The 12,092-nt window shown below is 39.6% G+C and overlaps 1 protein-coding gene across 2 annotated transcripts in view; it reads right to left on the bottom strand.

The window, feature by feature from the left end:
• Positions 1-9,514, bottom strand: part of RAF1 (Raf-1 proto-oncogene, serine/threonine kinase) — a 28,538-nt gene extending 19,024 nt beyond the window's left edge. For both annotated transcript variants that reach the window (XM_088522874.1, XM_088522875.1), the window contains exons 1-2: positions 9,381-9,514; positions 1,839-1,896 (exon numbers count right to left, since the gene is read on the bottom strand). The gene's annotated coding sequence lies outside the window, so the exon portion shown is untranslated. The remainder of the gene's footprint in view (positions 1-1,838; positions 1,897-9,380) is intronic.
• Between the last annotated feature and the right edge of the window lie 2,578 nt (positions 9,515-12,092).

The following is a 12,092-nucleotide window of genomic DNA, read 5'->3' as shown; positions in this document are numbered from 1 at the left end:
TGATCGACCTACACATACATGATTCACCCACATCTGCATAATTAGCTTTCATCTTGAAAGCATTTGACTTTCAGTACATGCACAGGTCAACAGCAATGTGTGTATAACTGCACTTGGACTGCTACCATGGTGTCAGAGGAGCAGTTTACAGACAATCTTAATCCATGCCTGAGGAGCCTTCAAGAAGGTAACTCAATGTTAGCAAGAGAATTGTCCTGTAAACCAGACATAGGCTGGAAGCCATGAACTATATTTAAAAAAAAAAAAAACAGATGCCCAATTGAAAATTAGCTATGAGATTACACCTATATTTTCATTAAACAGTCAACACAGACTTAGGACAATATTTTGTTTCCCACCACAAGTCCTTATTGACTGTGCATTCATTTTCAAACATGTGCCTATTTGCATTCTGGACTTACACATGCTTGAATTGTTTCAAGCATGTATGAAAGCCCCAAACTGTCTTTAGAATTGCCTGGAACTCATCCACTTTACAGCAAGGATGAAAAAGTTACTCAAGTGTCAGCAATCCACCAAATGCCCTTCCCACTCAAGTTCTCAAATATGGGACAAAAGTGACCAAAAATCTCAGCACAAAGAAATACTGGCTCTGTCCTCTCTCAGTTGCACACTGAAGACACTACCACATGCCAGTCTTAAACTAGCCTCAGAGTTCAATGTTCTCTGTAGTCATTCAAAGGAGCTTTAAACTAATAAATTTAATTTATTGAATTTGGGCACTGTCCCAGAACTAGCAGTGCCACAAGGAGGTTAATACTGCAATTCTAAGACCCTGGTCATATAGCAATATAGGGAAGGGGACACAACAAACAGAACCAAGGAAGGATTGGAAGACATTTTTCTGTAAGTTTATAATAGTATAAATGTCCCTGCTCCTGTTCCTGCCACTCTCCCCTCTCCGCCCCCCCCCAATTTATAACCAATAAATGCACCTAGGAATAGAATTTAAGATAAGTTTCTGAAATACAAATGAAACCTAAAAAGGCAATACTTGAGTATTTCAGTGCTAAACTATATGGACTGCTCTAAACTTATTTAATTGTTTACCATGCACAGGTATTTATAGAGAAGCCTGCATAAAACAGAAAATATGCACTGCATTTAATCAGAAGTTACAGACTGCACAAAAATAAAATTATTATATGTCAGGCACTTAGCACCTTGATGGCCTGCAAAGAGAAATCATTTCCCACTTTATTTCTCTTTTTCCTAGCAAACAATCTCTTGCAGTATCTAATTATATATTTCCACAAGTTATAGTTCTGGTTGATTTTTTTTAATAAAGCACCAACTCTTTATATGAGTTTGCAGGGATTTATTTCAAATTCTCTTCAGACGATTAAGCCCTCACAACACTTTTTTGTTGTTAAGAGGTATTCAGAAAAATCAACAACCACTTTAAGATAATGTTGCAGCTAAGATTTATATCAAGTCTTGACTATTCACAGCAAATCTCTAGCTGTGTGAAAAAGGGCAAAAACTATTTGGAGAAGACAGGCAATTACAAAGATTTAAACATGTTAATTGCATAGAAGTTTTCCCACCAAGTAAATATCGATGGAGACAGACAAAAGTAAGGATTTAAGGTAAACGCATACTTCTCATAAAGCAAACACTGAAAAACTGTACTAGTTTTGTGATAATTTTCAAAACAACAAAGCAGATTTTATTATTAACCAGGGAACAGAAGCACTGCACTTAATTGTGATAAAATTCCCTTCCCCCAGAGAAGATGCAGGGACCATGGAAGAAAGGATGGCACAAGCGAAGGAAAGAGGGGAAGGGTACGAGGAAAGTTAAAATAAGTTACTTACGCTTTTAATTTTCCTTTGAGTCACTGAAGTCCTATGGCCAAAGGATGAAGTGCATCATCTGTGGAATGCAAGACAAAACCAGCAGAGATTTACAGTTTTAACAGACATAGAATTTACATACATGCACAACACCAAATTAATAATCAACTAATTATTTCATGCAATACATCAGTGTGAGTTAATTTATCTTCTTTCTACTCTTCAGTGGTTTTTTTGGCCTTCCATCATTTTATGCAAAGTCACAGCATAAACGAAATGTATTTTATAAGACCATACTGTATGGTCACTAAGACAAATAAATGCTATCCCAGTACAACAATCTCATTCATGAAACAAGGTTAAGAATCTTTAAAACTAAAATTCCAGCATACGAAGAATTGTGAATGCAGTTTCCCATCATAAAAAACATACAAGGAGGAAGAAAGAGAAGACTAGCGGAAGGGGAGGAATGTTGTCTTCTGCCCACCAAAGAAAAAGCTGAGCTCTTTCGTTCTAATACATGAAGACTAGAGAAAGATATTCCAAAAATATATGTATTTACATTTTAATAATATTTATGTATATATTTCTAAATATTTAAAGTATTTAGAAAATAACCTACACAGAATCAACAGCTGGATTTGTTTACAGATTAACCAGAAAAAAAAAAAAGGTGTAGAAAGTACTGTGACCAGACATCACAAGAGGGCCAGAAGCAGAGAGAAACGGAGAAGCCTCAAAACACTGTAAATATAAGCACAGGACCAGCCGACGACACAGCCCTGTTTTTTTGTTTTTTAAATAATGTGGTTTTCAATTAGTAAACTGATAAGAATGAAGACACAGTTACAAGCCTCAAATTTAAGTAATAGGCCAGATTTGGAAAGACCTGTTCCTGAAGTAAAGAAAAAAAAAAGATGACATGAAAGTCAAATTGAAAACAGTCTAGGACAAACCTGGACAAAATCAAACCAGTCAGTATGGTAGATGAAAAAAAAAGAGACGGGGAAAAAAAATGTTGGGGAAGAACAGACTTTCTAGATTGAAAACCTAAAACACTAATGTTGCAAGATCTGTCAAAGAAACATACACAAGAATCATAAAACAAGTGTGATGAGTTACAGAGGAAGCAGATGCAATACTTCTGTCTGAACTGACAGAATAGCCATAAAAGAATAAAAAATTGACATGTTTGTCAGTTTTGAAAGAAAAATCCTTAAGAACATTTACTAACAGAGATGGTAACAAGGAAGGTTTAAGAAACAGGTGAGCCGACTAAAGTGCCAGCTGTTTTTGCAGATGTGAGATTCTACTAAATCCAAGAAGTAGAATGGTTTAACGAAGACAACAGCAAAGCTAAGGGAGAAGCAAACCACTCATAGTGAGGAAACAATTGGAACCCCAATTTTGTCTTTTTTAAAAGTTAAAAAAAAAACCCAGCAACAAAATACTATAATTATTCCTATCTTTAAATTCACATTGCCTTTCTAGACTCCTGAAGGTATTCTCCCTGCTAAGCTTCACAAGAGATTGACAGGAGAAAAAAACAAAAAGAGAGAGAGAGAGAGGCAGGCATTAAAGCACTCAATGTAGAAAAGGAAAACAACACTGAAAATACTTTGCCAGACAAAAAACTATGCAAACAAAAGTAAGAAAAATCTTACAGCTCCAATTGTAACTTTATTTATGGTGACAGGAGAAAAAAAATTTTCAACTGTAAGATATTTTAAATCTCAAATGTTTTGCTAATTTCATTGAAAGTGTTACCCAAAGTATGCAACAGCACTTCCATAGAAGAAAATAATTCCAGGTAGTGTCCTAGAATTTAACATCACAAGGACAGATCTTACTGGAATAGGTAAAAATAGCACTAGTGAACATGCCAAAGTAGAGTCTTTCCACTACATGGCCACTGCTTAGATTGCAACATCAGCTGGTCCTCTTTTTATAACCTCTTGATTGCCAATGAGCAAGTTACATGGGCAACTTAAAAGGTTTAAAGACTGAGTAGGCCCTGAAACTCAGTTCCAGCTAAAAATCAATCCACCGTATCCCTCTGACATGAACACTTCAGCATGCTATTATTGACGGTGTAAGCTTTACGCTCACTTCTAAATCATTTAACACGAATGATGTAATTCAGAAAAGGGTTTATTTTTTGTTAAATGTCAGCATATTTTGGGGGGGGGGCAGTTATACTTTCTTGTTTCTTTTGGTTGTTCTTTTGGCTGCAAGGCATTCTGGAAGCCATTGCAGCTACTAAATTCTTCCCACAGCTGCAAATGCGCCGTCCTCCTATGAAACTCTATTTTGGACAAATTGTGCATTGACCCCCTCTCTATTCAACCCACCCTGGAACAGTCATTCCAGCACATCTATATCTGAGGTTTGTGAGGTTTTTTTTTTTTTTTTCAGCTGTATCCACATAAGGATAGCATCATTCACAATATCAACTATGAAAACTCATAAGGCCAGCGATAAAGCAGAAATGCTGCTTTGCTGAAGGAAATTCACGCTCTTTTTGAACAATACTGCTTTTTTAATAGTATGCTCTTTTTGACTTACTGATGATTGAAATTGCTCAGCTTTCTAATTAGGTTCAAAAGAAATTTTTATTGTCCTTACCTAAACCACCACAAGGAAGTTTCAGCCTGTTCGTACCTACACATTGGTATTGATGGAATATAGCCTTTAAAAATTATTGGAGTTGGGAGGGAGTGAAGTTGTACACAAGGAAAAGAAATGTATAAAAAGGTGTAACATCCGATAGCTTGCACAAAATTCGTTTACTATTTTCCTCATTCTGAGAAAAATGGAATGAACGTCAATGTGTTTAAAACTGCTTAAGTTTGAAAGTTCTGTCACAATGAAAATGTTTCTTATTTATACACAAAGGCCTGGTACTGTTGGTTTGTATAAAAATTAACACATAGGTCTGCAGAAAGCTCAGAAGCACAAAGAGTTCAGGTATTTTATATGTACTTAATCTGTATGTGTGTTTTACAACACAAGCTCTACAAAAATCTGTTAAATTCCAAAAAAAAAGAGTGCACAAATAAAAAAGTGATTTAAAAAAGGCAAATTTCTTCTAGTACCTTGTATCTCACTCTTGCCAGTCTCTCCAGTTAGAAGGTGTTCGTGCACTACTCATTTTAAGAACTGCAGATTGTTCTCTATGAAAAATTTATGCAAAAAGAAGAATATAATGTGGGCTTAGAGCCATTTTTAAAGCCTAAACCTCTGAGCCAGATTTAATTAACATGGTTAACCCTATGCCACACCCAGCTGCAAGTCAGTGAAGCAACCTCCCTCTAGTTTGTGAACTAAAAATACACGAGATGTCCCAACTGCTCTTAACCAATACTACGTATTTCAATTGGAATGCAATATTAATTAACACTTTTGTCAGCTGCTTGTCAGAAATTAAATATTTCAGGGTCAAACCAATAGCAAATATGCAGTATAAGCTGATATGAAGCAGTAAAATGTTGTAGTAAGAGAAAACAGGCAACATTACAGTATGCAAGCCAGCATCTGCAGGGCGCCACAACACAGCAAGTGAAATGACTCGGCAGCGCAATGCAACTGAGAACAACAAAGGGTCTACGTCAGAGGACCTGGACGTACAGGTCCCATTTACAGATATATACAAAGAAAACAAGGCAAGATCACTTAACACGCTCCCCATATTCACAGATTACTTGAAAGGCAATTTTAAAACTCTTTTGCCTGAAGTTAAAGCTAACAGTGGTGATTTAGCTCTGCATCATTTATGCACATGCACAGGATTCATTCAGAACATGCATAGGAGAAATGGCAGAATACGGACACACCTGTAACTGCAAACAAATCCAGCGGCCCGGATGTGCCATTGCATTGTTCTACAGGAATCCTAAGTTTTTCTACGTTATAATCTTAACCCATGTCATTCCCCACAAGGAAACAAAAAACAAAAACAAACAAAATATATAGGAAAAAAAAAAAAATGAACTACACTATGCCACCCAAAGCCCCGGAAAAGAATACCCACTTATGTAAACATTATCTACTGTAATTTTGACCTCTAAAGTCTGCCATAAACATGCTTTACTCATTTACAAATTAGTTAAGAACAGCGTTTTGTTTATTCTCATCTACTGTATGCAGTGCTGCATTTCAGTACACAAGATGACCATATTATATTAAATTGTAAAAGGTCAGTGTGCACTGCTGCAATAAAATTAACTTTGTGTGAAACAGATGACATTTGTAGTACAAACACAGTATTCAAGTCCCTGGAAGACTAAACTTGCGCCAGCTGCTTTTCAAAGCAAAACTGTTATTTATAAAAAGATGCAGCAAGAGCCAAGAGACCATTGAAAATTAACTGTTCACAGAACTCTGTCCAAAACACTTTCTTTTCAGAAAGTTCAGAATAGGAACATCACGAAATACATAACTCCTTCACCAATAGGGCATCTTTCAAAGCATTATACATGTAATTCACACGGTCTCAAAATTAATTAGCCAATGCTTGCTCATTGCTAAAATACCTTGTTAATTTGTCATAAAGGTAGCAGTTCTACCTAATTTCTTCCTATTATATCAGTTCTTCTTCCTTGTTCAGATGACAGGGTTTTTCCACACCACTATTAAATAAAATTTCTAATTCAGAAGAAAGAGCCAATATAGTTCATAACAGAAAATATATAAGGCTTTTGTATAAACAATTATTGTATCAAATTGTTGCAATGAAGCTATAAACACATCTGCTCACTTACAAATTAAACTTACATAAAACATTGACTTAAGTCATGCTTAAATTATCATGCTTGAAATTTTAAAGTGCACATTTTAATCTTGCTTTGACTATTTTTTTTTTACTTTCTCCACCAAAGATAATTTTGACTTAAGCAATGTGATCTTTTACAAGAAATTGAATGCTTACTTATAGTTCTCTTCACGTAGCTCCAGTCTTTAAATTTCTGTATTTTTATTTAAAGATGGTCCATGAACATATTTTTTATAATACACTATTTCCTTCCTGTTTTAAGCTACTTTTTCATAGAAGTTACTGAAACTAAACTGCGCCAAAAAAAAAAATATATATATATATATATAGCATTGCTTTCTATGCAAACTACCCTTAAATGATCCATCTATCCATGTGCCTTCCCTTCAGTCCTCCCATAACTCTCGGGCACATTAGCTTATTTCAGCTAGCCAACCAGGCAGAGGCATCAAGGATATGAAATTCCCACAGGCAATGGAAATAGGAAGATTCGCCTGTTCATCAGCACAGACACCACAAACTTTCGGTGCGCCAGCTGTAAAAGCCAATTGCCTCGTGACGAAACCAACTGGAGCCAAAGCTCCCTCTTTGCAAGCTGGCAGCCAAAAACGTAGACAAGGAACACGTAACAGACGAGAGAGGAGGAGCAGAAAAGAACTGCTGGGTGTTTAAGCACAGCAAAATTGAAGACAGGAGCCAGGAGTACTAATAACTATCATAAGGTATTGTGGAAAGGAAAGATGGTACGTTTGGAGTAGAGATGATCAGAGACCCAAACAAAAATCTGTATAAAACTAAGCTTTGTTTTATTAGGAAAATAAATTAAGCATTTGTATATATAATATGAAGGTGAGTTTATCAGCACAACTCTTGCATTTGAAACTCATTAAAAACCCATTTATATATAAATAATTTCAACCAAGAGCTCTGGTTCCCATGTCCTGCAAAAGTTTCAGAACCAACAGCTCTCATCATCACACACTTAATTTGTTTTCAAAGACTGAAAACAAGGAAAACTTGTTTTTTCCTCAACTCCTGGTTTCTCAACAGTGAATGAGCCAGATAAATAAGCCAGGGAGAGGAGGGGAGTGTATGTCCCAGAAGAAACTAGTGCTGATTTAGCATACCAAGAAATGCTGACCAATGACTTCCGTGGGTCATGTTTATGGTTTATAAAATATGGGTTATTTTAATGAGTTGTAGTAAGTTTAGCCCTTAAGACAGCTGTAAGCTTCATATTTAATTTGGATAGACTCTGCTGTTGTCAAAAAAGAAATACCAAAGGTATACGGTATGTAAACATCAAAAGCATTAACTGAAAATAACAGTTTTGCATCTTTGGAAAAAAATAGCACAATTTCTCTGCTAGTTTCAGATTTCTTCCAAAGCAGGTTAGTCAGCAGTGTTGCACAATACATTGTCCAGTCCTGAACATATTAAGTATGGCAACAAATCACCCGAAGAACAATTCCAGATTTTTGAAAGCACCACTACTTCAACTCAGTCAAGCTAGTTCTCTTCCGATTTAACAATCCAAGATTAAATTGCTTAACAGATCAGTCAAATATTGATCCATCTTGTGAATATAAATACAAATCCACATATTTTTATGGCAAATTTCAGCCTTAGAGTTTGCCTACAGAAAACATTAAGACACTAAATTAAAGCCACTTCCATTCTAAATGAGAGACCACACAAAGATTTAACTGAACCATTTGACATTCACACTCAAAATCATCTATTCAGTATTTTCTTCTGCACCTACCCAGGCCCTAAAGAACAGGCATCTTCACTTGCAGTGTGCCCAGTTCCCCAATATGAAGGCTATTTAGGGGGGATTTGATCTTCTTTTTTGTTTTTGAATAAATAAATAAATGTTCTGTGCAATTTCTTAAAAATTATTTTCATGCATTTCAGGTTGGCTCGAGTTTTTATGGAACTTCAGGTTTACTCCATTATGCTCCCTTCTTGTTCTGCATCCCTGTGACAACTTCCAACCGCCTCAGGAATAGACCCTGGTCTAGCAATTCCTTTAGGACTGTTTGTGAGGCCTTATTGTCCTAGATCCCTGTAATTACAGATGTCACTTAAAGGATAACACACACACACACACAAAGCACAAGTTATTTTGTCTGATTTGCTGATCTAGACAAGGGGGCCAATGGACGAGAGGTGCTATCGGCAAAAGCAGATTATTTTGCGCAGATTAAGCCTGCAGATAAGCAGGGTCCAGGAACAGCATAGTCCTAGAGCACTGAATAACACCACCACACCTCTGCATGCCAAAGCTGTAACAGTTCGGGGAGAAATCAGTCAACGAGGAGACCTTGCTGCAGTTATAAAACGCGTTATTTAAACTGCAGAAAAATGTACGAAAAATTAATAGCACAAGTGTCCACCATCGCGCCGGCCGCTCCCGCCGGAGCGCGGCTAACGCCGCTCGGACGCGAACTCCGGCGCGCCCGGGAAAGCGGCGGCGGCGGCGCGGGGGCGCGCCCGGCGGGACCCGCCCCCCCCCTTCACCTGCGCCGCCGCCCGGGCCCCTTCCCCGCAGCCCCCGCGCAGAGGGAGGGGGGACCGACCGCCAGGTAGGAGCCCCCGATCCCCCGCGCTGCCCCGGCCCTGTCAGCGGAGGCGCGGCCATCCGCGCCCTCGCAAGCCAGGCGCCCGGGGCTCGGCCACCGCCGCGAGCAGCCCGGAGCGCAGCTCCCCAGCGAGGGGCAGCCAAGGAAAGAGACAGAACCGCCAGCTCCCCATCGCCCCCCGTCGCGCCACCCCGCTCCGGCCCCTACTTGCGCCGCCGCACCCCGGCGGCTCCCTGCGGGCCTGGGTCTCGCTCGGCACCGATCGTTTCGTTCCTCATATAAAATGGCGGCTTCACACTCAGTGATACATTTATCCTCGGCCCATCGATCCCTCGGCGCTCGACTCCTTCCCTCTCGCCTGTCTCTCCTTCTCCCCCCGCCGTTCTCCTCATCCCCTCCTTTCAGCCTGAGTGCGGAGCGCCGAGCTGTCGATAGGCCCTGCCCTTACCCGGCCCCCCTTCTCTTTGCGCGCCGCCATTTGGGAGCTGTGAGGGAGGTGCCGCGCTGGGGGGTGGATGGAGAGCGGTGGCTGCCTCCGCCTTTCTGCTCCCCGGAGCCCGGCGAGCTTAGTGAAGCGGCGGCCGGAGGCCGCAGCTTTTCGTTAGGTAACATCGGCACCCGGCGCCTCGGCGGTCAGTTGGGGAGCGCGGCTCCGCCGCCCTTGCGAAGTGCGCAACGCGGCGCCGCGCGCTGAGGGGAGAGCGGCGGCCCCCGGGCGGGCCGGGCCGCCGCGCGGGCTCCTGCCGGAAGGAGCAGCCCGGTTCGCAGGCTCCCGTTGCGGGGAGCGGGCGCAGAGCCCGCCGAGTTGCGCCTGCAGGCCGCGCTCGGACACGCGCGTCGCGTTAAACGGCAGCCAGCTGCTTCATGGTCCCCTCACGAAAGCTCCAGGAATGGCCCCTGCAAACCCTTCCTCCTAGAGCTCTTACTGAAAGCGTACCTACGTTGGCATTTGCAATCCTATAAGTTAACTAATTGGTAATTACATGAGCACTCCTCTAAAAGGAGCCTCCAGCAAGGTTCTCTCCGCTTTATTGGGGCTTTCTCTACAGGGAAAGGTTTCTTCTGATATAAACCAAGGCTTGAGCTTAGCTAAAGTCCCAGTAACCTCACAGAGCAAGGAAAAAGTAGAATGTTGGGCTTTTCTCTGCAAGCACCAAGTAAGTAAACATGCGAAGTCTCCAGCTCATGCTGTCCTGCAGGAGGAAGTGTGCTTGCTAAGTAATAGATGGAAATAGTTGGTAACCAGGAGCCCTAAAAGGCTCGAACAGATAACCCTCATGTCCCATATACCACGATTCAGTACTTGTGCGTACTCTGCAGGTTACATTCGAGTGTAATGAGGCCTTCAGTTTAGAGGATGTTGCTAAGAGAAAGATTGAAGTAAACTTCTGTAGCACTGATGTGCCGAAATAAGGTTAACTACATAGAGATCTGAACTTGCTAAATATAAAAGTGTTATTCTCATATTTTTTCTTCTTGCCATTGTCATGCACTCAGGCTACCAAAAACTGAGAGACCAAGATGGTATTTACCGAGTACAAGATTTAAAAATGTGAATCACGTTCTCGAGAGAAGAGTTATCCTATGAGAATTTCAAGTGTCACATTTAAACCAAATGAGTCCTCTGATGCAGATACACAGTTAAGCAGGAATCATATCCTGGCATCTGATTGTAAGAGTTGGCCCAGCAGAGAAATAAAAGCTAGACACAAAGTTGTATGTATAATTAATAGCTTAATATAGTTTAAGATTAAGCATGTCCATATGATAATTGGGGACAAAAGTGGTTTTGACAGAAGGCCATTTATAAAATTTTAAACTTTTAAAAGAACAGAAGAATTATAATCGTGGAACAAGTGAATATAAATACAGAAAAAAGCAATGCAAATTTCTAAGAGCCAAACAACGTACTCTTCCAAAAATATATAATCATTAAAAAAATACAGCGAAACAAAGCAAAAGAAATTCAAACAGCACAGCACAAAACAGCACAGAGGGGAAACAAAAATTGAACAAAACTTGCAAAATAAACTGAAACTTAATAACATTCTTCCAGGATTGATTTGTGCTATATTTGTGTTTGCATATGGAAATGTGAATTTACAAATGTGTGTGCCTGTCCAGATATTATAGCTTAAGTTGGCCAAGCATATAATCAGGTCTTAGGTTTTCAATCTGAAGTTTTTTGTTTGTTTGTTTTTTACTTCAACACAAAGCATTTTGATGAGTAATTAGAATGAGAGCCAGTACAGCTAGGGTTTAGCATAGACTGATGACAGTAACTGTTAAGTCATAGAGAAAAATCGGGCAGACTTGTTTAGTGGTGGTAGCCTTTGGAACTCCCTTGCATCACACTGGCAATGCCATCTCAGCTTCACGAACTGCCATTTCCTCATTGATAAAATCGGAATAGGTGATACTTTTTATTTATACTATATTATATTTATATAAAATGCATATACGCTCAGGGGAATGCATAGCAAGAATTAAAATAATCCCAATATGGGGAGGAGATAGCTGTGTGTGCTCAGGGAATTTTAGATATCAGCTTCGATTTACTGTTTAAGCCAAGGATTGCTGTAGACAAACTGCCAGTTTATCCAAGGTTTTAAATCTGTGCTACACTGAAAGCACTGTATTTCTGCCTGTTACTTTGGTTTGTGCTATAAATTACTAATTTCACTGTAAGAATGCTCTTTTTTTTTTTTTTTTTTTTCCTTTGGACAAAAGGAGTCCAAAGTACAGAGGCAATGAAGAGAGTAGCCTTGAACAAATCAAGCAGTAGCAATAGCAATCTAAAAGAATACTATTACAAACAAGGAATATCTTATGGCTGTGGTTAATCTTTTTGTAGTTTAGCTCAAAGATGTTTTTATCCCCCTGTATATCCAAAGTGATCAAAGAAGAGGGATGGGAAAG

This window comes from Tinamus guttatus, unplaced genomic scaffold (genome assembly GCF_059628265.1).
Source record: "Tinamus guttatus ecotype Peru unplaced genomic scaffold, ASM5962826v1 Tinamus_guttatus_pri_ptg000169l, whole genome shotgun sequence".
NCBI lineage: Eukaryota > Metazoa > Chordata > Aves > Tinamiformes > Tinamidae > Tinamus > Tinamus guttatus.
This window is presented reverse-complemented; position numbering and strand designations above follow the sequence as displayed.